This window comes from Pan troglodytes, chromosome 8 (assembly GCF_028858775.2).
Source record: "Pan troglodytes isolate AG18354 chromosome 8, NHGRI_mPanTro3-v2.0_pri, whole genome shotgun sequence".
In the NCBI taxonomy this organism is placed as follows: Eukaryota; Metazoa; Chordata; class Mammalia; order Primates; family Hominidae; genus Pan; species Pan troglodytes.
In genome coordinates this window covers 141,646,816-141,672,370 of record NC_072406.2, presented here as the reverse complement: position 1 = coordinate 141,672,370, position 25,555 = coordinate 141,646,816, and the positions used below count along the sequence as shown (strand labels likewise).

The 25,555-nt window shown below is 41.4% G+C and overlaps 1 protein-coding gene across 5 annotated transcripts in view; it reads right to left on the bottom strand.

Annotated features, from left to right (window-relative positions):
* The window catches only part of MGMT (O-6-methylguanine-DNA methyltransferase), a 303,731-nt gene that overhangs the window by 261,998 nt on the left and 16,178 nt on the right, over window positions 1-25,555 (bottom strand). The gene's annotated exons all lie outside the window — the stretch shown is intronic.

The window sequence follows — 25,555 nt, the reverse complement described above, 5'->3', positions numbered from 1 at the left end:
GTCAGCCGGGCATGTGGCAGGCACCTATAATCCCAGCCACTTGGGAGGCTGAGGCAGGAGAATCACTTGAAACCAGGAGACAGAGGTTACGGTGAGCCGAGATCGCACCACTGCACTCCAGCCTGGGCAACAAGAGCAAAACTCCATCTCAAAAAAAAAAAAAAAGAAAGAAAAATTAAATCTGTTGTATACCAGAGAGGTCAGCACCCATTTACCTCGATATACTCCACCTTTAACTTCTAAGAGTAAAACCAGTTTTCTCAACTGACAAACACACTGTTTTAGGTGAAGATCAACTTTTTTCTCCTTTTCCAGCCCTACGACTCCTCTCTTCCTCCTTCCCCTGCCAACCCCTGGTACACACCACCTTCACCCATACCTTCTAGGACCTGCCACGTATCACCAGTATGTGAAAGCTATCTCTATGGCGGCTTCCAGGCGGGCTGGAGGGGTGTGGCCATCAGAACCACCTGCAAAAGGGCTTTTTACTCCACAAAAGGGCTGGCCCTGCCCCACAGCATCTGTCTACCTATGGGCTAGGACCCACAGGCTGAGAACTGCTACTGGGCTGTACCAGAGGTCCCTAAGAATTAGGGAGCCCCACCCAAGACAGAAAACTAACTTTGTGAGAGAAGGAAATGGGAGATTCCTCAAAAACAAAAATGTCACAGAACAAAGGGCGTCACCTCCCTGCAAAGGACTAAGTATCCCACCCAGAATCCAGTGGCTTGGTACATGTTTTATCTGGGATTCAAACTCTACAAACCTGTGGTGGAATGAGAACAAAAGCTTTCGGCTTGTTTGCTAGCTGCTGAAGTTTAACAGCTAAAACATTTTGAAAGCAGATCCATATTTATTTTGGGAGACGGAAAGGTTTCTCCATCTCACAAGTAATACAATCAAACCCTGGCAAACACAGCAGTGCGCGAAGAAATAAAGTGTGAGGCTGGACAATAAAAAGTTGCACAGAATCCATTTGTCATTTTGGCCCACTCACCAGAGGCTCTGCAAGCCTGCTTCCCACAGCTCAGGTCATAAATCCCCATCTCCGGCCCACTCTCAGGACGTTCCTCCCCCAGCACCGGAACTAGGACTTCCTACATACTGCAGAGCTCACTCCTGGGGCACCTCTGTCCCCAATTCAGCAGGACCCTCTGTGGACAGGGACTGAAAACCAGATCTCCTCCATCAGGGCCATTGCTCCCAGGTGAGCCTGGCCCTGCCTCCACAGCCTGCTCTGATGCTGTAGGACGGCTGTGCACCAGGCGGCCCGCACCAAACTGGGAAATGTCTGTGTGCCACCAGACAAGACCACTGCTATGTCTCCAGGCCACCCCTGCCCCAGAGGCCTTGTCCTCCATCTACACGCTCCAGAGGGGAGATTCACATCCGTCTGGAAGCCAAACCCAAGGACATGGGATAAATGCAGAGGCTGCAGCACCACGCACACCACCCTGGAGAGGCTGGCTCCAACGTCACCTGCCTGACGGCTCACAGAGACCTTTCAACACTAGACCAGTCCTGTTTCACCTGGTCCTCACAGGAACTGGTCGTCGCAGGAACATTTTCACCTAGCGCTCCACTGTAGCCCGGCAAAGCATCATAACATAGCACTGGAACCCCCACTTTAGACACAGGGAAACTGAGGTTTGGGGATCTCAAGTAACCTGGTGATGGACACATGGCCCCTAAGTGGCAGAGTGAAGACTGGGATCCTATTCAGCATGGGCTCAGGGCCCACAGCCCTGACTATATTGTATTGATCTCAAAGAAACCCAGAGAAGATGCCCTGAAGATGACAACATCCAAATCCAAGGACTAAGAAAAGTTTCATAGGAGGAGGAGTTTTGAACAATGGTTAGGAGTTTAAAGGGGGTAGATTAAGAAGGTATTTGTACTACGTACATTGAAAAAACAGTGTGCAAAGGCAGAGAAAAGAAAAATGTGAAGTATGGAGTTGTACAAATGGCAAGTCGACTCTTTCGGATAGAGCGGATTATAGGAAGGAGAGACGGGAGGACAGGGTAGGGCAGCTGGGGCTTTGAAAGCAGTCCGAGGGCTCAGGACTTGGACATCTACAATAGCAGCGAGGCAGCCACCGGCGCTGGGCATGAGCATAAATGCCCCCTGGATGCCTGGAGAACAATCTGGAGCCAGTGAGATGACTGAACGGCTACTTCACCAGCCCTAAGTATGTGGCTGCAAGGGGAGGTGTGGGATGCTTGGAAAACCACAGAAATGGAAAACTCTTTTGCCGTGGGTGATGGGAAAGACACAACAGAAGAAGGGGTCCAAGATGGCACCAAGAGAATCCTGCCCAAGAGGATGGGATGCCACGGATGAACCGAGGGTAGGCAGGGAAATCTGGGGTGGGGCCAGGGACCAGCTGGGCTTTAAACAAGTTCTACAGAGACCAATGAACTGTCTCAACCATGACAGTACCGACATTGCAGGAGAGAGAATTCCTCTTTGTTGCGGGGCTAGCCCATGTGTTGTGGGATGTTCACTGGCATCCCTGGCCTCCACCCACTGGATGCCGGCAGCACCCCCTCAGTTGTAACAACCACAAATGTCTACCATGACAAAGTTCCCCTGAGGGACAAAACTGCCCCCAGTTGAAAACCACTGGCCTAGTGAGGAAATACTGCAAAAAAAAAAATAGCAACTGCAGATGACAGACCACTCTGCAGGTCTCAGCTCGCGGCCATCTGAGCAATTCACAAAGCCTGTTGGTGTGCTCAGCACCTGACCGAAGGGATCAAACTACCCCAGGGACAAGCACAACCCCTCAGGCTTCACACTGCTCTCATGAATAATGAGCAATCTCTCAAATATGATGCCCAGTATAATCAAAGAAACAGGAAAACATGGAAATAAGACACCATGAGCAAGAACAAGCCAAAAAACTTTATTAGCTTGTTCTTGAACTTTAATTTCCTTTGAAACTTTACAAAAGCTGTCTACCATCTTAGAAAAATTATGTCACCAATATCCATACTGACCAGATGATGAATGTACAATAAACAAGCAAAGACTTGAGATACTGGATGTATGAGATGCAGACAGAAAGTAACTCAACCATTTTTAAAGAAGGAAAAGACCAGCTTGCTCACACCCAGAGTAAGACAAAGAACCACTGTGTATCTATCTGAGCTCCATGATAATTTAATGTCCCCTAAAATTCAGCCTTAAGTCAAAATGTTGGAAAAAATGGAATCTCAGTTTTTACTTTACATATTTATCACATAATATTAAAATACACAGGTATTTCATATGTTGTCAGTCCCCTATTTCAACATGTAACTTCACACTAGCCTAATCATAAAGCCTGTATTATACTTTGATTTTTACAAACCAAGAGTCAAAGTAGGCTATCATAATAATATACAGTTTATCAATAGACTAGAAAATAAAAGCGGGGTTGGGGGACTAAAAGAGATATTTATCTACCACAGAATCTTGTTTCACTTCAATTTTCTCAATTCCATTTATAATTTCTGGAAAAAATCCCACTAGTTATATTTTTCCTGAGCAATTCTTTCCCAATAGTTCATTCTCCTTGGAAAAACAGCATACCAGTGCTGTACTCCCAAAGTCAACAGGGGGAAACACACACGCTGCAATTTTAAGTCTATAACACTTTCCAAAGTTGGCCTTAGTTTCCAAAACTTCATCTTTGTTACATATCCTACAAGTCACTAATACTACAAACTTTATTACCAAGTCAGAAAAAAAACCCTAGCACATTCACACAAACCTAGGCTAGACAAAATCAGGTCCTAAAGGTGGTGGAGGGCACTACAGTACAATCAATTACCAAGGACTCTCAGCTTTGATGACATCTCTCTCCCCACTCATTTGGAAACGGATTCCCAGGCAACAGTGGGAACCAAAATCTCAGGCTTCCCATGGTGGCATGTGAGGTGGCACAGGCTCTCTGAGCAGGAGGGTGCTGGGAAGCTCCTGATCTAATCACAATCTGGCCAGGGGAGGGCATCCTCTCTAGTCCTTCTGAAGAGGGGGTTATTGAGAATCTGAAGGCACTTTTTAGTTGTCACAATGGTTGTGGGAGCTATCGACATTTAAAAGGGGGGAATCAAGAATGTAGAATGTTCTCCCATCCCAAACAACAGTGTCGTCCTGAAACCTGTGTCACTTTCAAATGTCCTGCAACACATTCAAATCTAAAATTCATAAGACCCTAAACTAGAATTCCATTTACTGCAAACACAAAATTTTCTGCACAGTTTTTCTCTACACAAAGTTTTCTAAGAACACAACTATCCTGTAACTCAATGGAAAGGTAAACTTCATTTTCTTTGAAACTTTACAAAAGCTGTCCACCATTTTGGAAAAATTGTATCACCAATGTCAACGTTGACCAGATGATGAATGTCCAATAAACAAAACTGTCTCAATCTCCATTTGCAGCTGCTGTGTTCCAGGTACATACACCTGATTGCCACGTTATGTCTGCTAGCAGAGTCCTGCCCAAGCATTCCTGTTCTGAAGGCATGTTATTTTATTAACAATTACTGCTCCTAAAGTGTTTCATTTAAATAGTACATGTAGATGGATATTATCCAGGAATTTCATTTCAGGAATGTAAAAGGCAGATTATGAACTATGGGTATCAGACATGGAACCCTGATCTGATACTGTTGAAACCATCAGGCTACAATGAGATGTTCCCAGTGCACACAAAGACAGGGAAACAAAACCCCCCTTAAACTTAAAAAAAAATTAACTAGCTATAATATTTAACCTTTGATATCTAAACAATTTAATCAAATGTAGGAGGAAAAAGTCTGTAACATTAAGACCAGGGGCATTGCTACAAAGAGAATACAACATTTCAGCCCCTGGATCCGACAGAATTCCAAGTCTGCTTCTACCTGAGTATTAGAAAAGCTGAAGCCAGAAACAGCTAAATAAAAGGTGATGCAAGTAGGCATAACACAATAAAAGATATTACCTTCAAAATGCATTCTCGTTGCCAATTATAAGAATCACTTCAACTTAATTTCAAAAGCACAATCACCCTCAACAGAAACAGTCTCTTTTTTAAATTTCAAAGAGTATTACATTAAAGCAATAACTCACCTTCCAGCCATAATATCACTCTCCCTCCCTTATTGCAACACCACATTTCATAAATACTTCTCATCGACAAGTCAAGCTAATTCAGGTTAATTTTATTGTATTTTGGTGCTATCTCACATTTGTGTGCAATTACCTTTATCATTTTATTGCCAAGGCAGAAAGTAATCAGAACAATTATTTGAAAACGGGGGTTTATAAATTCTAAATCACAGTTGCTGGCATTTTTGATAAAGCAGCAGCTTTATCTCGGGAAGTGGCAGGGACATCGGATAAATCATGCATCAGTCAAGTGTAGCTGACCCCCAAGTGCATTGCACAATATCAGAAGTGCTTCCAAAGAAACTTTCCTGCATCATCCATCATTCTTCATAACACTAAAATAGCTGCACACCTGAAGAATAGGAGCTGGAGGATAATAATTTAAAAAAAAAATCCAAGCAGTGTGGGCGAAACCATTAACTGCTCTCCCTTTTAAACTGTAAGATATGGCCTGGAAACTGGACCACGCACATAAACAAATACGACTTTACAATAACTCTAAATATCTGTATTCATATTCGTCAACTCAGTTTTAAATATAAATGAAATACGGGGTAGAGCCGTAAAAAGAAAAAGTGCTTCTCTGGACTACATGCATTTTTATGCTCTGTTTGGGTCCGGCTGCTTTTAACAGCTGCCTCGCTAAGGCTTGTTTGTCTCGACATCTTGTTTTCTATTCCTCATTTTGTTCTAAAGTTTATCGTTCAAAAAAAAATGTAACTTGATTTTAAGGAAAAGAATAAAGGGAGAGGCCCCTGAATCCCCACGTGTGGTTTCCCCTAAGTTAATTACACCAACAGGGAGCACGGAAATTTAGGAAGGGAGGTGGCCCCATCCCCAGTCACCCCTCTTCATGCAGGGGAAAAAATTCACCCCCAACCTCAGCTGCAGCCTTCCTCAGGGAGAGACAACTCACATATCACACCTCTGGCATATGTGAGCCACATTTTTTTTTACTCATTTTTTAAGGCAAAATAAAACAATTATGTGATCATTTATTTCCTTTTTTTAATCAAAAAGCAAATACCACAGAGAAAGGCAGCTTCTGTACCTTTTTGTAGGTGACCTGATGCCAATGGACTATTAAAAGGTCTAGCTGGGTAGGAACGCAACGTATTAACTAAATATGCCTGGCACCAGGCCAGGTGCTTTACCTGCGTTATCTCATTTACTCCTCACAGCAAACCTAAGGAAGATCAAATGGTGTGTAGATGAAGAAGCAGACAGGGAGGTTATGGAACTAGCCTAAGAACACAGCACTCCAGGGACAGGTGGGTATTCCAGGTCAAGTCAACATTCTTCAAAGCCTGGACTGCGGCCAGGACTCTCCCCAAGCTCCAGGACATAGACACACTCCACGCTGTACTAGTCAGGATGGCTGGGACGCTCTGCAATAACAACCACCACCAAACCCACTATGGGTCTGGGCTAGCCCCAGCAGCGGCCTTGATTCACGCAAGCTTGATGCCACAGGCTGTGCCCATCCCGTCCCACAGCTGTCCCAGTATCACATGGGGAGAACCACGAGCTGGTGTGCACACACAACTACCAAGAAGCACCACATGCCACTCCAGCCCACGCTCATTAGCCAAACCAAGTCCATGACCAAGCCACCCTTGAAGGAGTGGAACGGGGCAGTCCTCCTGCACATCCAGCAAAGGGGACCTGAAAACAGAGGTGAGCCCTGCCTCCCTGGTCTACCACAGACACAAATGCTGCCCAATTCAGGCTTTCTTTCACATTAAAGTACTGTTGGACAAGAAACATGTTTAGAGTCCTCGGAATGGTCGTGGTGACCATGGCAGTCATACCATTAAAATCATCACCTGCGGCAGGTGCTTCGATGGAAGAAAACCCACAGTTGCTTATCTTGATGATAAACAGAAACATGAAAACCAAAGAATGGGGAGGTAAATGACTGACTTATCAATAAATGCATAAATCCACAAGGCAGATAAAAAGGAGTAAGCACTATAAAAACAAACCAAGCCCACCAATTACAAATCTCTGTGACTCTGAAACATTCTATTTAGTTAACTCTACAGCCACCCTCAGCACATTTTCCAAACCACTGCAAAATAAACCCTCAATTTTCCAAGGAGTTAAATACTTTCTCGGTCTTGAAAGGGATGACTGCTGTCCCTCATCATGGACATATGTGGAGGTCCAACCTTTGGCCTAGAGATAATAAAGGCATCCTCCCCCACCCCCGCAGGAGGCAGGGTAGCTCTGAGAGGTATCAGGGCCCAAGCCCAGAGAGGGAAGAGGGGGCAACTTTGAGCGAGTGAGTACATGGACACCTCTCACCTCCAGCCACTGCCGTTTCTAGGTTCACTGAGGGAACTCTGCCCAGGACAGCTGCTACCGGCTAAGAGCAAGAAAGGACCTGTGTGCAAAGGATTTTGATGCAAGAGTTGCCAGAGCCTGTCAGTGGACTCTGACACCAGGACGTGACTGACCCCGTCACTGAGCTCAATGTTTTGGCTTTACTTTACCTCTACAAGTCTGTACAACTCTGAAGCTCTATAATTCTATCTAGTTTTAAATTTACATGAAAGCTGTCAGTGAAACAGAAATCACATTAATCAGAGACACTGAACTGTTTAGGCAAAGTAACCCTGAATTTTATGTCATACACTTAACATTTGGGCTGCGTGCGGTGGCTCATGTCTGTAATCCCAGCACTGTGGGAGGCTAAGGCGGGCGGATGGTTTGAGCTCAGAAGTTTAAGACCAGTCTGGGCAACATGGTGAAGCACTGTCTCTACAAAAACATACAAAAATCAGGAAGGTGTGGTGGTGGGTACCTGTAATCCCAGATACTCAGGAGGCTGAGGTGTGAGGATTGCTCAGGAGGTGGAGGTTACAGTGAGCTGAGATCGCACCACTGCACCTGGGCAACAGAGCCAGACTCTATCTCAAAATAAATAAATAATAACGTTAACACTTGAAATATTAATAAAATCAATCCTTACAATAACCCATGGAGAGAGATGATATTATAATCCATGTATCACAAGTGAGGAACCCAGCACAATGCAGGTGAATAATTTGCCTCAGGTCCCATTTCGAGTGAGCAGTAGAAGCCTAAAGTCAAGCGTGGAGATTCCAATCCCCAGAGCCCTGCCTCTTCACCACCGCACCCTCCTGTCGGCTGAAGCAGCCCTGGGAGGCAGCCCCCCATGGCCCAGGGCCCAGGCTGGTGTGAATCCCCCGCCCAGTTCACCCCACCACAGCGCACGCTTCTACGGTAGGAAACCAGGCGGTGCCCAAATCAGCGCCAATGAGGACTTTCTGAACAAATGCAACACTGGTATTCCTCTACATTGTTGGAGAAGTTTTAAAAATCCAATCTTTATGGCCTTTCCAATCCCAAGATTTATAATGTGAGTCCATATTCAAAAGTTTGTGTCAAAAAGAGTGTAAGGAAAAGGAAGATATGCTTAAGAAAGAAAGAATTAGGAAACACCTAACCTATTAATATACAATAGGTGAATTTTCAGGACAATTAACTCCAAATTATTTTTCAGTCGGTTATATTCTCTCCCTTCCAAAAATAAGACCTAATTATTTCACGCATATATCCAACAATTTTCAGTCATCGGGTGAAAACTGACATAAGGATGTATTTCCGTCAGCTACTTCACAGTCTTTTGTCACCAGGAAACCCAATTCGAGTAAAAACGTGATGAACCAGGAGTCTCGTGATCAGATTCTACATGGTACAGTATCCATTAAAGTCTCCAACACTTCATAAGACTTCTGACTGTCTGTGTTCTATAGCATGAATACTGTATCACCCTTAATGTTAAAATTTAACCAGACCTTTTAAAGGGTTTTAGGTTCATTGAATGAATTTTCAATATTTCTGTTTACAACAAAGATAATTAAGAATCATAATGAATCAGATGTAGGTATAAGATATGAATTACACAAATCATAGGAGTTAGAAAATAAGTGTAAGAAAAAGAAAAATCTCTAAATTAGCAGAAAATGCTATTAAAGGTAATTGTTATTCTTCACATAACAACAGTAGAGGGTCTTCCTCGCTTTATTTTTATTTGTTTTCCACATGCAACATGGATATTTGAGAAATAAGCTAATTAGCTGGCATATCCATTTGGAAACATGCCATCAGCTTTCCAAGAGTCAAGGTGAAAGCTGAGTAACGAAATAAGTAATGAAACAAAAGGATTTCATTTTCTATTTGAGTCCAAATGTCAACCCAATATTCCTAACCATGTTTACAGAAGAATTCTGTAGAAAATTCTGTGACTTTTTCCACCAAGCAAGCATAGGAAATACTGTTCTTCACAAGTAGGGCTTTTCCTACTAAGCCTCATCTGCATCTAGTGGCTGAAACACAATGACACAGGTTTTACCAGATTCTTTTTAAAGGAAGCCACCATATAAGCAAACATGTTGCAGATAAAGAGGGCCAGGTTTCTCAATGTTGGAGAAGGCAGCTACAAAGAGGAAAGGCAGAGATTAGAATAAAACCTGCTGTGATGAATTCAAGTTAGAGGCATCAGATGAACTTGCAGTTTTTAACATGCATGCAGACAGCAGACACAGAAATAAATGCAGATGCACGGGTCAGTAGACACACATACAGCCCCTAGCTCCCCCTACTGAGAAGGGCAGGAAGAGCAGTGCCTCAGCAGCAGCGAGCACACTCAGCACCCAGATCTTGGCTGCTAAACATCATCCTCCAGCTAAAAGGAAGAGAGGCTCCTTGGAGAAGTGACTGAATCCAGGGATGGGGCAGGGAAAACACAAGATACACCTGGATCATACTATGATCCCAGAAAGTAGGAAAGCGCTAGAAAAACGATGGGCAGGTCCAAAAGACATAGGAGCCAAACCCAAGAGTTTTCCAAAAGCCAAAGTGGGGGCTATTTGAGTAACAAAATTAAGTAAAGACAGCACTGGACTATACCCCAGAAATTAAAATAAATATCCATGAGTCTACGCTGATGTGAATAATTCAATGACTAATAAATAAAAAGGAAAGAAAAGACAGCTCTTCCTTAGAGAACAGTTCCCATTGGTAAATGAAAAGGTAAGGAGGGAAATACAAGCATTAGGGAAACAGTACAGTAATAACTGCCACAGGCAAGACACACTCACAGTCACTAAGATGAGTGGGTGAAAGCCTGAGCAGAACCAAAATGGTCTCAAAATATCTCCCCCAAGGTATTAATTACCAATGGGAAAACATCAACTACCAAGAGGAAATGCACAAGAGATTCACCATACCCAGTGACCAAGCTAACATCACAGTAACTGACAGACATATGTCCCCAGGACAGGATGCCCCAAGGGGGCACATCACTTCTGAGCCTTCTTACCAAAAACACGTAATCTCTGTCTCTCTGTGAGACAACATCAGCAAACCCAAACGAGAGGCATCCTACAAAATACCTGACCAGTATTCTTCGAAAGGGTCCAGGGTCACAAAAAACAAGGCAAGAGGAACTGTCACAAGTTAGACGTCTTATTCCTTCTGGTTGCTGGAATAAAATACCTTAGACTGGGTGCTTTGTAAACAACAGAAATTCATCTCGCACATTCTGGAGGCTGTGAAGTCCAAGATCAAGGTGCCGCCAGAGCCCGTGTCTGATAAGGGCCCTCTTCCTGGTTCACAGAGAGCACCTTCTCGCCGCGTCCTCACGTGGTGGAAGAGGACAGTGAGCTCCCTCAGTCCTCTTTTACAGGCACACTAATCCCATTCTGAGGGCTCCAGCCTGACCTAGTCATTGCCCAAAGGCCCCACCTCCAAAGGCCATCACCATGGGGGTAGAGTTTCAACACAGGAATTTGGAGGAAGCATAAATTCAGACCATTGCACTAGAGGAGACAAAGGAGAGATGGCAAGGTTTACAGTAGTGCACCCGTGTTAGGGCCCTGGTTGTGGTAAGTGTGAGGTGTTAGTGCTGGCAGAAACCAGATGGTGGCTGCATACAGAAACTTTGTGCTATTTGTGCAACTTTTCAGCAAGTCTAAAATTTATCTCAAAATAAAAAGTCCCCCCAAAAAGCCATTCCGTTGTCATCTGTGTACATGCAGGGTCTAATCTGACCCCAAAGTCCTGCCATTCAGAAACAGGAGAGAAGACCAGGACAGCGTGAAGAATCTGCAGGGCCCTCACCACGCCCTTGCTGCTGACTGCAGTGCTGGACCAGCTGACCGGGGAGGCACAGAGCTGTGCACCGCCCCTCCGTGAAAACCCTCCCCTTGCCTCCAGGATCCAGAACTGACGCTGCTTGCCTGCCTCTGAAACATGCTGGTGCAGAGATGGGGGAGTGGTATGAGCTGTGGCTAGGAAATATAAAGGTTAAATAGATCATAAATTAAGATTAGTGTCAGCTGGCCAGCAGCTTTATATCACATTATAAATTAGATCAGGAAATGATGCTCCCCCTATTAAAATCAGAAACCGTTCAGAGTACTTGCTTTAGAACTTCTACCCCGATAGCCTTCCCTTGCCAAAAAGGGGGAAAAAAAATTGGCCAGGCACAGTGGGTCATGCCTGTAATCCCAGCACTTTGGGAGGCTGAGGTAGGAGGATCACTTGAGGCCAGGAGTTCAAGGCGAGCCTGTGCAATGTAGAGAGACCCCATCTCTACAATTAATTTTTTAAAAAAGAAAAAAATTAACAAAACAAAAATAAATATATACCAAGATCCCTTTTAAAGTGTAGTAATTAAAAGGGGAAAAGGTATAGATGATGAATGAATTTATTTAAAACACCACCAAATGCTGGCTCCCTTGTGAGTTATTTCTCTCTGTATTTTTTTCCCAGGAACCTCTAGAGCACGGGACAGCTAGCCTCAGTGCCCCATCCCCATTCCACGGCTGCACAAGCTGATGCGACAGAAATCCCAGAGACCCCGGCCCAGAGTGCACCACCCTGAGTGGGTTCCGGGTCAGACCACCTAGAGCAGATGGAAATAATGGCTAGAGACGGCTGCCAGTATTTTATTTAGACATTTTTATAAGGAAGCCAGAGGTTGCAAGCACCGCTAGGATAACTATACAAATTTTGATTTTACTAAAATGTTATGTCCCCTGAGCCGAGGTATTAATCTTGTTATAAAAGTAGTCTCTCTGCTTGCTAGCCATTCATTAAACTTTCATCAATTTTAAGATGTACTTATTGTTATTGGAGCCTATGGAAAAGGCAAATAGCATACAACACCCAGGCAAGAATCGGACCAGCTTTTGGAGGGGGATGGAACGAAGTCCATCCCCTTCTGGAGGAAGACTTAAGCGTGACGATGAAAATTCCAGGCATTCAAGTTTCCTGAAATATTTATAAAACAGTTTTCAGCTTGTAGCAACATTTGATCTCTAAGAAATAAATTACCAATTATTTCTTAAAGGGTGAGGATAAATTAAAAAAAGCGAGACTCTAAATGGCAAATACTAAAACAAAACCACCTCCCATTGCTCTGTGCTCTCCAAAGACAGCTGTGTGCAGGGGGAGGCCTGCGAGTGCCAGTCCCCAGCCGCAGGGACCTCCAGGAATGTCTAATGCAGTATCAATCTTGTCAGCTGCATGCCATCCATCCGCAGCCTGCTGGACGCTGGGGAGGACACCAGACTCTGGCCTGTGAATGCTCTGGGAATGTCATTACATTCTCTGTTTACTGACCAGACACAGGCCTATTTCTGCAGGAACTTACATCCTGATGAAGTTCTGATGTCATGTGAACTACGTGAAGAAGCTCTGCTGAGAAAAACGGGAAGAAGAATCCTGTTGGAAAGAGATAAGCCTAGGACGGGCCAGATTCCATACACGTTTGACAGGAAGGCATGTCCATGCAATCGTTTCTCTGCCTTTGTGCGATATCGTGTAAGGTTATGATTGTACAAAACGGCTGCAGAATTTTGGAGTAGGACCTATCAAAAGAGATGAGAATTTTCTTTCTCTACAAGCAAACAGGAATTAAAAAGTTCAGCAGTCCATCGATCATCAGTGATGAGTCACAATCAGCAAATGAAATGTAGAAGATGGTCTCTCATCACTTGGCCTATAAAAGCTTCTGATCCGTGGGGTAAAAATGCACCGACTGTAATAAGCACTCCACTAGAACAAATAAAACCAAACACCTAATTACCAAGTGACTATTTATAGTTTCCAAAATAACTTAACCCAGTTTCACAATGCAGATATTTTGAGATTCGAAGAAAACTCTTGCTCTATTCCAGCATTAGGTACTACGTTTATTTTGCTTAGACCCAGAGGATCAAGAGTTCTGTAACTCTAAATTACGTTATTTGTACCATGAATTCAAATAATTAGTCTCATTTACAAATAGCAGTTACTTATAAAAGAAAATAGAATCATAAATGTAGATTGTTAATCCTGAAAAAAATTCACAATCTGGTTTAACGGAACATTGCAGAGTCAAGGAAAGAATGTGTGCATGGGGTCGGTAATATCCTGAGTTTATTTAAATGGGTTTTGCAAAACTAGCTCATGCCAGCACAATCTTTTATTCTTCTCCACTTCAGCCTATTTTATCTTTTTAGTGTCTTGTTCAGGCAAATTCCTTTCCCCACGGGGTGACGTCCCTATTGACACAGCACAGAGAAGGAAGTTGGTGATCTGTGACATCCCAAAAAGGAGTTCCTGGTACTCAGAGCAGTCGTGGTAAAAATAAAGGAACAAATAAATACAAACAAGCAAAGAAAACCAGATGTCAGGATCAGAATAGACTCTAAAGACCCCTTAAGACCATTAAACAAGCATCATATCCATCTAGACTGGCAGTGTCCATACGCAGCTGTTAGCCACATGTGGCTACTTATTTAAATTTAAATTAATTGGAATGTAATAAAATTTAAAATTCAGTTTCTAAGCCACAGGAGTCAATTTCAAGTGCCCAGCAGCCAATGTGACTAGTGGCTACCATATTGGGCAGCAGAGACACAGAACATTTCCATCATTGCAAAAACTTCTGTTGGAAAGCCCTGGCCAATCCTGTCATCGCACATATTAGGGAAACTGAGACCCAGAAGGTAATGAGGACTTGAAGTCTCTGATAAGCCAGGAACCCAGAGTTCACCGGCTGACACGCAGCAAGTGGCTGGCCACTGAGCAGGTCATTCAGCTAAGCCCCAGGGAAGCTTGAGCTCCACGTGGTTAGGAACTTGTCTGGACAGTTCAAGGTCAGGGTCCAGCACACACCCCACCCATTCCCCAGGTGACTGAGGTTTTTTGAATGAAGACATGAAAAAAATGACCATATCACTATTGGGGCTTCAAAATTACACAACACAGTCCTGAATTCAGGAAACTCAGAGGCTGGTTAGGAATTTCTCAATGTAAGACACAAGAAGTCTTCCCTGTGTTTTGACTTCTCAAAACACTATATTAAACATCTTTGTGCGCAAAATTTTAATTAATTCTTTAAGACAGAGTCTCAGATATGAAATTGCCCTAAATTCCTAACAATGGAAGAAGGTTATATCTTTACAGTAGGACACTATGCCATCTCCAAAAATGATATTAAAGAGTTCAATATATGGCTAAGCACTTACAAGGTCAGGTGAAAAAGTCAAACACACAACTGTGATGATCCCACATGCGGAAATGACTGGGGTGTAAGTGTGCATGTGATGTCTATGCGTATAAGACAAGCCTCTAGAGTTTCACTCAGCTTTGTCCTCTAGAGAGTACTGCAGCAAACCTTTCTGAAAAGGGCTGCTTCCCAGATTGAAGGCAGAAATATAAATATTAGTGAGCAAGTTGTTCTGGATTAGAAGACAACTTTGACAACCTCCCCCAGATCCCACACTGGGCCTGGCGCACAGTGACCCCTCTTAAAACCCCTCTAACTGATGGAATCCATATTGGGATGAACACTTGCAGATGTTGATAAGAACCTATCTAAGGATCTATTTTAATATTACTTTTTCTAAATCTTCAAGATTTTTATCTATATTTATCTTCTGGTAGCTTTATGCAAAAACCAAACCAGTTGTTTTGGATTAAGGGACTATGATGCACTAGATATTGAATAAATGGCAATGTTTCAGTTTCCTGAATGGCCTCTCTAGTAAGCAGGGGCAATCCAAAGAGAATCGGGGCACTTGGAAAAAGGAGAGTAAGCCAGGGCTGGAGGAAGCAGAGGGAAAGTGGGCAGCATCAGCAGAGAAGGTGCACACCCCATGACCTCCAGACGCTCCACTGGGGCCTCCCTGACAACCCGAGGGCCCTGATTGAGTGAGAAGCCTTAGAAAGTCCTAGATCTGAGTGGTGCTGCCTTGAGACCCCCTGGTTCCAGGCAACAGAAACCCAAACACCCACCCTTAGGGAAAAGCATCCCTAATTTAGGCACTCAGGAGTCAAACAGATCAGGCTCAGCCCATATAAATTAATAATCAACCAAGTCATCAAACAAGGTCCCGTGTCATCATAAGAGTTACAAGAAATCACAGAAAGATGAAAACCACAAAGCCCACACTCCACCCACAGGATTGCAGGTATTTAAAGCAACCTGTGTAGAATACGAAATAAGCATTTATGAAATGTGTGGGCAAAGGAAGATAGATGACAGGAGAAAGCATGACCAAGGAGAAAGCAGAAATCAAAGATTTCAATCAAGATTTCAAGCAAGTGCTCAGAATGGACTTTCATTTCCAAGCAAAACGAACTAATGGAGGCAGCCCAATGTTCCCACAGGAACTGGAAAAAGTCAGAAAAATTACAAAACTCGTCTTTTAAAATGTTATAGAGCTGTGGAAGCAACCAGGACGAGGGGGTCTGGGACTGTACAGTGGAGACTGCCCTTTGCTGCCCAGAAACACTCGCTGATCCTGGGTGCAGATGGGGAGCACTGTGGCAGTCCACACAAAGCCACTCCACCTGGGAAGGGAAACCAGGGAAGCTCTGGGTGGCCCATTGGGGATGGCATGAAAGATCAGAATCAGAACCCCAAAAGTGCAATCAATTTGCTATCCTATGGGGCTGTGTTCGTGAGCCTAGAGAGCTGGGTCAAGTGAGGGCTCCTAAAAGAAAAAGCATACTATCCCTTAATCTAATGGCACTTACAAGACTGGGGTGGGAGGAAAGGTAGGCGGAAAGACAGAGAGAGAAGGGCCTTCTTCACACATAGTCACATCTCCCATCAGGACATTTAGGAGACTTTGAAACAGGGGACGTGGGAAGCTAAAGAGCTCAGCTCAAAACCTTCTAAGGGGAGAACCAAGGGATCTCCCAAAGCATTTACAGGCTGAGGAGAAAGAGACCATGGGCTTCCAATCAAAAGACCATGCTCAAAGGGAAGGTCCAACTAGGGACTGAGTTTTAGTAAAATAACAGGCCAGCCCTGACCCAGATCAATCCCTCATGAAACCAAGGTCCTTCACCCCTCACTCCATATGCCTAACCAAGGGCAAAGAGAGCTTTTGCTTTGATGAAAAACACGACAATCCAGAGGTTTTACAGTCCTTTATGCACAAGTCCAGCAAACACTCACAATTTTAAAAGCATGCAAAAAGCAAAAACATGTATTTAATAATAATAAAGAGAAGGGAAAAAAGAAGAAAATACAAGCAGAGGAATAGATGTCCACAATACTGGTGCTAGCAGATAAGAAGTGTAAAATAATTATGATGGATACACTTAATAATAAGAGGAAAAGACAGACAACATAAGTGGGAAAGAGAAGAATTTTAAATATAGAATTAAAATATATATTAAAGTACAAAACAGGCATTCTAGAACTGAAAAATACAAAATTTGTAATTCAGGATTCATTGGATGGGTTTAGTAACAGACTGGACACATCAGAAAACAAGGTCCGTGATCTGCCAGAGAGCTCAGCAGAAAATAACCAAACTGTGGTCAAGAAAGGGGAAAGGAATGGAAAGAAAAGAAGAATAGAGATCCGAGGGACAGTCAAAAGGACTAACCTACCTATAATTCAACTCCGAGAGGAAAGGACAGATTGGATGAGGCAGAGCAATATTTGAAGGGATCAGGGTCAAGAATTTGCCAATAGATGACAGAGAGCAATCCAGAAATTCAAGAAGTTCAGCAAACCCTAAGCAGAATAAATATGAAGAAAACCTCAACGAACTGTAACACAATTAGCTTCAAACCAAAGAAAAAATCTTAAAAGCAGCCAGAGTAAAAACATTTGCATTCTCTTCAAAAGTGCAACAATAAGACTGACAGCTGACTTTTCAGCAAACTTCAGAAACCAGAAGATGATGGAATGTCATATTTTATAAGATAAAGAATTGCTAACTCAACAATCAATAACTATTAGTGTTTAAAAATGGACCAATTCACTGCCAGTTGACTAGCATTAAAAACTAAGTAAACAAACAAGTCCTTCAAGCAGAAGTCACCCCAGACAAAGGCATGATGATGGAGAACCAATGGAGAGCACTGGAGGGCAAGCATGGGGCACGGTGACACAAACACCAAATGTTTAAACAATGACAAAAGTGACTACTGCATTTTAAATGTGTATATATAATTAAAATATAACAGCATCCAAGCTGGGAGAAAGGGAAATGACTAACATTTTGTAAAGTATTTTACTATTCGGGAAGTGGCAAAGTAGCAATTTAGGTGAACTATAGTAAGTCCAGGGCGTATATTATAATCTCTAGGCTAATCACTAAATGAAACATACAAATCTGTATAACCAGAAAGGGGAGAAAAATGGATTTAAAAACTATTAATCATAAAGAAAGCAAAATAAATTAGAAATACAGGAACAAATAAAGATGGGACAAATAGAAGACAGATAGCAAAATGGTAAAAGTAAGCTCAACTATAATTATTTTAATGTGACTGTACTAAACAATTAAAAAATAAAGACTACCAAACTGGATATTTTTAAAACTATATTACATTACACATATTTTAAATATAAGAACAAAGGCTGAAAGCTAAAAGGGTAGAAAAAGATAGACTGTGCAAAAATATAGCTTCATATAATTAACCTAACCAGTTTTTAAAAAAGAATAATCTTACAACAATAACAATAAAGAATAAATAACCTTAAAAACAATTAAACCACTAGTTTGGCCAAAGTTAAAAGCAATAAATTAATAAGCCTGGTCTAGAGCAGGTGTTTAAAGGATGATTCTTAGTGGCCAAGTAATGTTCATCCCAGGAATGCAAAGATAGCTTAACATTAATAATTCCTTAGAAGTCATGATCCACACTAACAGATATGAGGATGGGAACCACATAAACAGTTAAATAGATGCAGAAAAATCACTTAATAAAATTTGAAGCCTGTTCATAATTTTTAAAAAGTTTTCAAGGAACAGTAGAGGAGAAGGAGATTAAGAAGTTTTCTTTAGCTCTGAAATAGTTTCTGACAATTTTTTGTTTCCCTCCTGGAGGGAAGCAAAATAAGAAAAAAGAAAAAAAAGAAAACAAAATTCAGATAACCAGAAGAGAAGGAAACTTCTTTCTACCAAAAGTCTATAGCAAGCATCATTTTTGTTAATGAAGAGTTAGCAGTTTTCCCTTTAAAATAAGCAACAAGATGAGTGTATTATCCCCCATCGACTTAAAATGGAACTGGAGATCCTAGTGCAATATGACAAGTAAAAGAAAGAAATGGTTTACAGAGTAGAAGGAAAGAAGCAAAACTCTGTCTATGTAGAAAAAACAAAGAATATATATGTGGTATATTCATTTTAAAAAATTAGAAAGTAAATTAAATATAAGATGAAGACATGAAAATTAATAGCATTTCCGCATATCAGTCATAAAGAAAAATCTAATCCTAGAAAAAGATACCATTTATAATATGAATGGCAACAACAAAAAATAAGGACACGGGGAATATTTCAAAAGGTGCACAAGCTGTTTATGAAAAAACTTATTAAAATTTGAGAGACATCAAGGAAATCCAAGAGAGAAAGAGAGTGCAAGAGCGCATATTCCTGAAGAGGCAGATTCATATCCTAAAGATCTTATTCTCCCCACATTAGTCTACAGACCCAAGGACGTCAATCAAAATACCAAACAGGTTAGTCTAAGAATGTGACAAGCTTATTGTGAAATGCAAATGGATGAGCAAAGGCCCCAAAAGAATCAAGAAACTCCTGAAGAGGAAAATGGAACATCAAGATATGAGGATTTACTCACCAATTTTTTTTTTTTTTTTTTTTTTTTTGAGACAGAGTCCTGCACTGTCACCCAGGCTGGAGTGCAATGGCGCTATCTCAGCTCACTGCAACCTCCGCTTCCCGGGTTCATGCGATTCCCCTGCCTCAGCCTCCCGAGTAACTGGGATTACAGGTGCACACCACCACACCCAGCTAATTTTTTGTATTTTTAGTAAAGATGGGGTTTCACTATGTTGGCTAGACTGGTCTCAAACTCCTGAACTCATGATCTGCCCACCTCAGTCTCCCAAAGTGCTGGGATTACAGGCATGAGCCACTGTGCCTGGCTGACTCATCAATTTTAAGAGTTAGCCTAAAGCTATAGTAATTAATGCATTGTGGCGTTAGTACAGAAAGACAAAAAGATCAATGGAACAGGAGAGCCCAGAAAAAGGCATGCGTCCACTTGGAATAGTCAGCAGCTCCAGCACCATTTACTGTGTCTCTCCTCATTTCTCTAGAGCTCTGCAGTGCCTCTCTTGCTCTATATCCGCATGTCACATGTTTGTCATATATTTGCAGTGAAGCTGCTGCAGAGCCCTGGAGAAAGGTGGGGTTACTCTATACATGGGGCTGGAGCCACTGATTATTCATATTAAAAAAGAACTGAACTTCCACTCCATACCACAGCAGAAGTTAATTTTAAATGAGCTGCAGACTTGTATATGAAAAGGAAAACTGATACTTTCATAGGAAAATAGTGGAATTGTTATGACTGGGGATAAGGAAGCACTTTGAAACGAGACACAAAATGTGCAAACTATAAAGGAAAAGAATCATAAATTCAATTACGTGCAACTATATTAAAATTAGAAACTCCTGTCCATCAAAAGGCACTATAAAGAGAATGAAAACATGGCCACAAACTGGGAGAAGACAATTGCAGCACATAGAACAGACAAAGGATTAGAATTCAGACTATATAAGATAATCCTATAAGTTAATAACAAAAAGAAAATCCAACAGAAATATGGGCAGAAAGGGTATGAACAGGCATTTCGCAAAAGAGGCCTGATGAATGGCAACACGAAAAGATGCTGAAGGTTGCTCTCAATCGGAAGTGCTAATTAAGATCACGATGAGACAGGATTTTTACCCAGTAGGTTAGCAGTGTTAGTAGCATGATAACTCCAAGTTTTGGTGAGGAGGTAGATTAACTGACTGGGGTCTAATCTGCTTTAACCATTTTTACAAAAGTTATTGTCCTGTAGCATTGAACACTGACACTCCAATCATTCTACCCTTGAGTAGAATGAGAGAAAATTTCAAAACTTAACCATCTGACAGTGAGAAACAGCTTGGCTTCCCACTACTAACCATATAGGTATATGTATGTATGTATGTATGTATGTATGTGCGTATGTGTGTGTGTGTGTGTGTGTGTATACCTATGTGTGTGTGTGTATATATATATACCTGTGTATATATACACCTATGTGTGTGTGTGTGTGTGTGTATATATATATATATACACACACACACACACACACACACACAAACCCCTATATGGTATATATATACACACACACAGTCTCTCAATGTCTAGGATCCAACTTAAAACACACACATAAGCAGAGAAATATAACCCACAATCAGGAGAATATATACATACATACACCTACATGGTTAGCAGTGTATAAAGAAAATGAAAACGCAGGCCACAAACTGGGAGAAGAGAATTGCAGCCAATATACCTGACAAAGGATTAGAATCCAGACTATATAAAATAATCCTATAAATCAATAAGAAAAAGAAATCCCAACAGAAATACAGGCAGAAAGGATATGAACAGGCATTTCATATATAGTGTGTGTACATATATATGTGTGTATATATATTTTATATATATATATTTTATATATTTTTTTTACATATATATTTATATATTACATATATATACACACACAATTTTTTGATTCCCTTCTGGAGGGAAGCAAAAAAAAGGAAAACAAAATTCGGACAACCAGAAGAGAAGGAAATTTCCTTTCTACCAAAAGTCTATAGGAGGCATCATTTTTGGTAATGATAATATAGTGTATATATCATACATACACACACATTCCTATTCTTTAAAACTTACATGTAATCCAAAACTGTGCAAGTGAACCCATTTTCTCCTTTACTTCCTAGCAACCCCAGAGATGTGATGTCACTGGAACAAGTTTGGCCTTTACAGATAATCAGAGTCCTACTTGAAAAACTCACTGTTCCTCTGAGGAACCACTGCAACCATCATGACTTCTTCCATTCTGTATGCTCATGTGGACCCCCATGAGAGCAGGGCAAACCATCCAAGCCACCTGCAGGTCCCCATACACTTATGCAGGGTACCTAATTATTCTTTGTCAAGAGTGGGCATGGCTGCAGGAAAAGTGTCATCTCAACAAGTAGGAGGCTAGTGCTGGGTGGTTCATACCAGCTATCCAAGTAGCCCAGGACAAAAGACAGCCCTAGTTGATTGATTTTTCAAATGCAGAGTTGCACAGGGCTCTCTAGGCTGCCCGGGTAGACTGCCATACAAGGCTTTAACGTTATCACCACTATTACATTTAACTGATTAAAGTCCTGACTGCCAGAGGCATTAATGACAGTGTTGTGTGAGTTCTAGCAGGAAAGAATACAGTCTTCTTCTGTCTGGTCTCATTTTTGACAATATGAAAATGCTGAAATGACAGACATCAGCAGAATACATTTCTAGTGATGACACACACTTAAGCCTGCAATGATGACAAGAGAAAAATAATCTGAATCAAAGACCCCCTTTGTTTCCTCTGCCTTCCCAATCTTGGGTCCCCTCCATATAAAGTTTGAACAGTCCTTCTTTGGAGTAGAAATACAAATAAATTTTTTTATGTTTCTTAACAGAAAGTCAGTTAAGGTTTATACCAATTTCACCAAACACCTGTGATCTGGGATTCACCTGTGAATTTCTCAAACAGTACAGGGAAAGACTGAGTATGAGCCGAACGACCAAAAAGCATACAGAAAATACAATAACCGGCTGGGTGCAGTGGCTCACACCTGTAATCCCAGCACTTCGGGAGGCTGAGGCAGGTGGATCACCTGAGGTCAAGAGTTCGAGAATAGCCTGGCCAATGTGGCAAAACCCCATCTCTACTAAAAATAAAAAAAATTAGCCAGGCGTGATGATGGGCACCTGTAATCCCAGCTACTTGGGAGGCTAAGGCAGGAGAATTGCTTAAACCCAGGAGACAGAGGTCGCAGTGAGCCAAGATCATGCCATCGCACTCCAGCCTGAGCAACAGAGCAAGACTCTGTCTACCCCCACCAAAAAAAAAAGAAAGAGAAGAGAAGAGAACAGAGCAGAACAGAACCACACCTTGACTTGGTAAACTGTGCCTAAATTTAGAAGGTAAATTAGTTTTCTTCAACTCTGTTTTCATGAGAAAAAAAATTAAAAAGGCTATCTATATCAAGTCTAGTAAGGTAGATGAACTTAAATTAAGTCTTCTTGAAAATTATTGTTCTTTGAATTCTTATTCTGTGAGGGCCAGAATAAGCAGGCTTAAACATGCCTAGAAAGCAGTCAGTGAAGCTTTTCACCCACTTCAGGCCAGTAAAAAGTCTGGGGTCAGGGCCAGAGGGCTTTGTGTAATCTAAGCAATCTCAGTCTGGTAACAGCCCAGCAGGCCTCTCTTTTATTTTTATGAGTCCACTAATAACTTGGTGGGGATCCCACTTCTAGCCATGACAGAGTAGCAAGAACCACATGTAACAGCTAAAACGAAATAAAGTACGGGATGAGTAGCCTGAAATTCTGGGAACCAGAAGTGCTTCAGGTTTTAGATTTTTCTAGATTTGGGAATATTTGCAAATACTTACAGTTTGAGCATCCCTAATCCAAAAATCCAAAATGCTCCAATAAGCATTTCCTTTGAGCATCAGCTTTGAGCAGCATGTCAATGTTCAAAAATTTTCAGATGCTGTAGCATTTCAGATTTTGAATTAGGGGTGCTCAACTTTTATATAAAACCATGGTCTTCAGAACAAGGACAACAGCAGCCAGGGGCTATGCTCCCCAAGGAAAGGGAAGTGAAGTGAGCCAGCCGCCAGAGAATGGCTGGATGCAGCCTCCAGGCTGCACCAAGGAGGAGGAGGGTCATCTGACACAAAACCAGTGGGTGCTCTCACCAAAGTGGGGAAAGAGATTAGAATTCAAAAAGAACAAAACACCTAGAATCATCAGGATGGAGTACCAGGGAAGAAGGGCCTACTCAGAGAACACGCCAGGCATCTCCGGAAGAGTCCCTGTGGCTTCTGCCTAACTACTGAGACACTGCTTGAGAAGGAACTCCCTGAGGTCAAAGAAAGATCCCCAGAAGTAGCAGCCCAAATAATTCCTGATCACAGACAGAGCTGGGAATATTTCATGTTCTCACCAGCCAGTGTGGAAAGATCTCCTAATACAACATTCATCAGGTAAAGACCTCAGAGCTGCCTTATTTTTTCATATATATATTTAATACACACATATATAAAATACACACATACATATATATAATACACACACCCTTATAAAATAAAGACATTATGTAAATAGTAGGACTAAACTATCCCTGGACTAAAACCTGGTCTGGACCTGCCCTAACAAAACCTTTTTTTAAAAAAAGCATGATACCTTGAAAGGATACAAACAATTTCAAGAAACTGAACCTGCAGCAGAACAAAGTCCAAAACTGTTTTTTAAAAGACAACATAATCTAGCACTCAACAACAAAACTCTCAATGTCTAGGATCCCATTTAAAACACACACACATGAGAAGCAGAGGGATATAACCCACAATCAGGAGAAAAATCATTCAACAGAACCAAACCCAGAAAAGTAGAGATGAGTAAAACAAGGGGACTGGGACATAAAAACAGTTCTTATAAACATGCTCCATATTTGAGAAGATAGAGGAGAACCCACATATGACATGAGAAATAGAAGATATTTTAAAAGGCCCATATGGAGCATATAGAGATGTAAAATGCAGTCTCTAAAGTAAAAAATACAATCAATAGGATGTACAGATTAGACGCAGCAGAAGGAAAAAATAGCAACAATGAGAAAATAACGTTTTTTAAACTATCAAGGCACAGAAACACAAAAAGACTGAGGAAATGAGCAGGGCTCAGGGAGACGCAGGACAGTATGAAGCAGCACATGCGCAATTGGAGCCTCAGAAAAAGGGGAGGCAGGAAAAATATCTGAAGAAATATTCAGAGACATTTCCTCAAATCTGATGAAAAATCTATATGAGGTAAAACAAGGTTGAGCACACCTAATCCAAAATGCTCCAAAACCCAAAACCTGTGCACCAACATGATGCCACAATTGGAAAATTCCACACCTGACCTTGTATGACAGGTCTCAGTTGAAATACAGTCAAAACTTTGTAACATGCACAAAATTATTTAAAATAATACATAAGATTTCCTGCAGGCTATGTGGATAAGGTATATGTGAAACAAAAATTCCATGTTTAAACTTGGGTCACATCCCCAAGATATCTATATCTATATCTATATCTATCTATCTATCTATATATCTATTTATCTACCTATCTATGCAAATATTCCAAAATCCAAAAAAAATCCAAAATCAGAAACACTTCTAGTCCCAACTATTTCAGATAAGGGATATGTAACCCATTCTCACAGATGCAAGAAGCTCAGTGAAACCCAAGCAGAAGAAACATAAAAACAAATAATCAAACAGCTGAAAACAAGTGACAAAGAGAAAACCTTAGTGGCCAGAGGTGGCAAAAATGCCAGATTACATACAGAAGAACAAATTTAAGAATGACGGCAAACTGTTCATCAGAAACTATGCAAGGCAGAACACAATGGAACAACATCTTTAAAGTATTCAAAAGCAAAAAAACAGGTCAACCTAGAATTCACATTTTTTCAAGAATGCAGGTGAGACAAAGGCTTTTTTCAAAAAACAAAAACAAATGCATGACAATTCAGACAGCAGCAGACCTGCACTTGAGAAATGATGGTACAAGGTTTTCAGGTATAAAAAAAATGGTACTCAATGGAAACTAGGATCTACACAAAGGAATGAGGATTTCAAAAAACAGTAAATATGCAAATAAATGTAAATTCTGGATTTTTTAAATCTCTTTAAAAGAAAACTGATTGCCCAACATAAACATAGTAACTCTATATATTGGAGAATATTACATATGTAGCAATAATATAACAAAAAATGGGATGAGAGAAATTGAAGCATACTTTTGTTAAGGTGCTTATT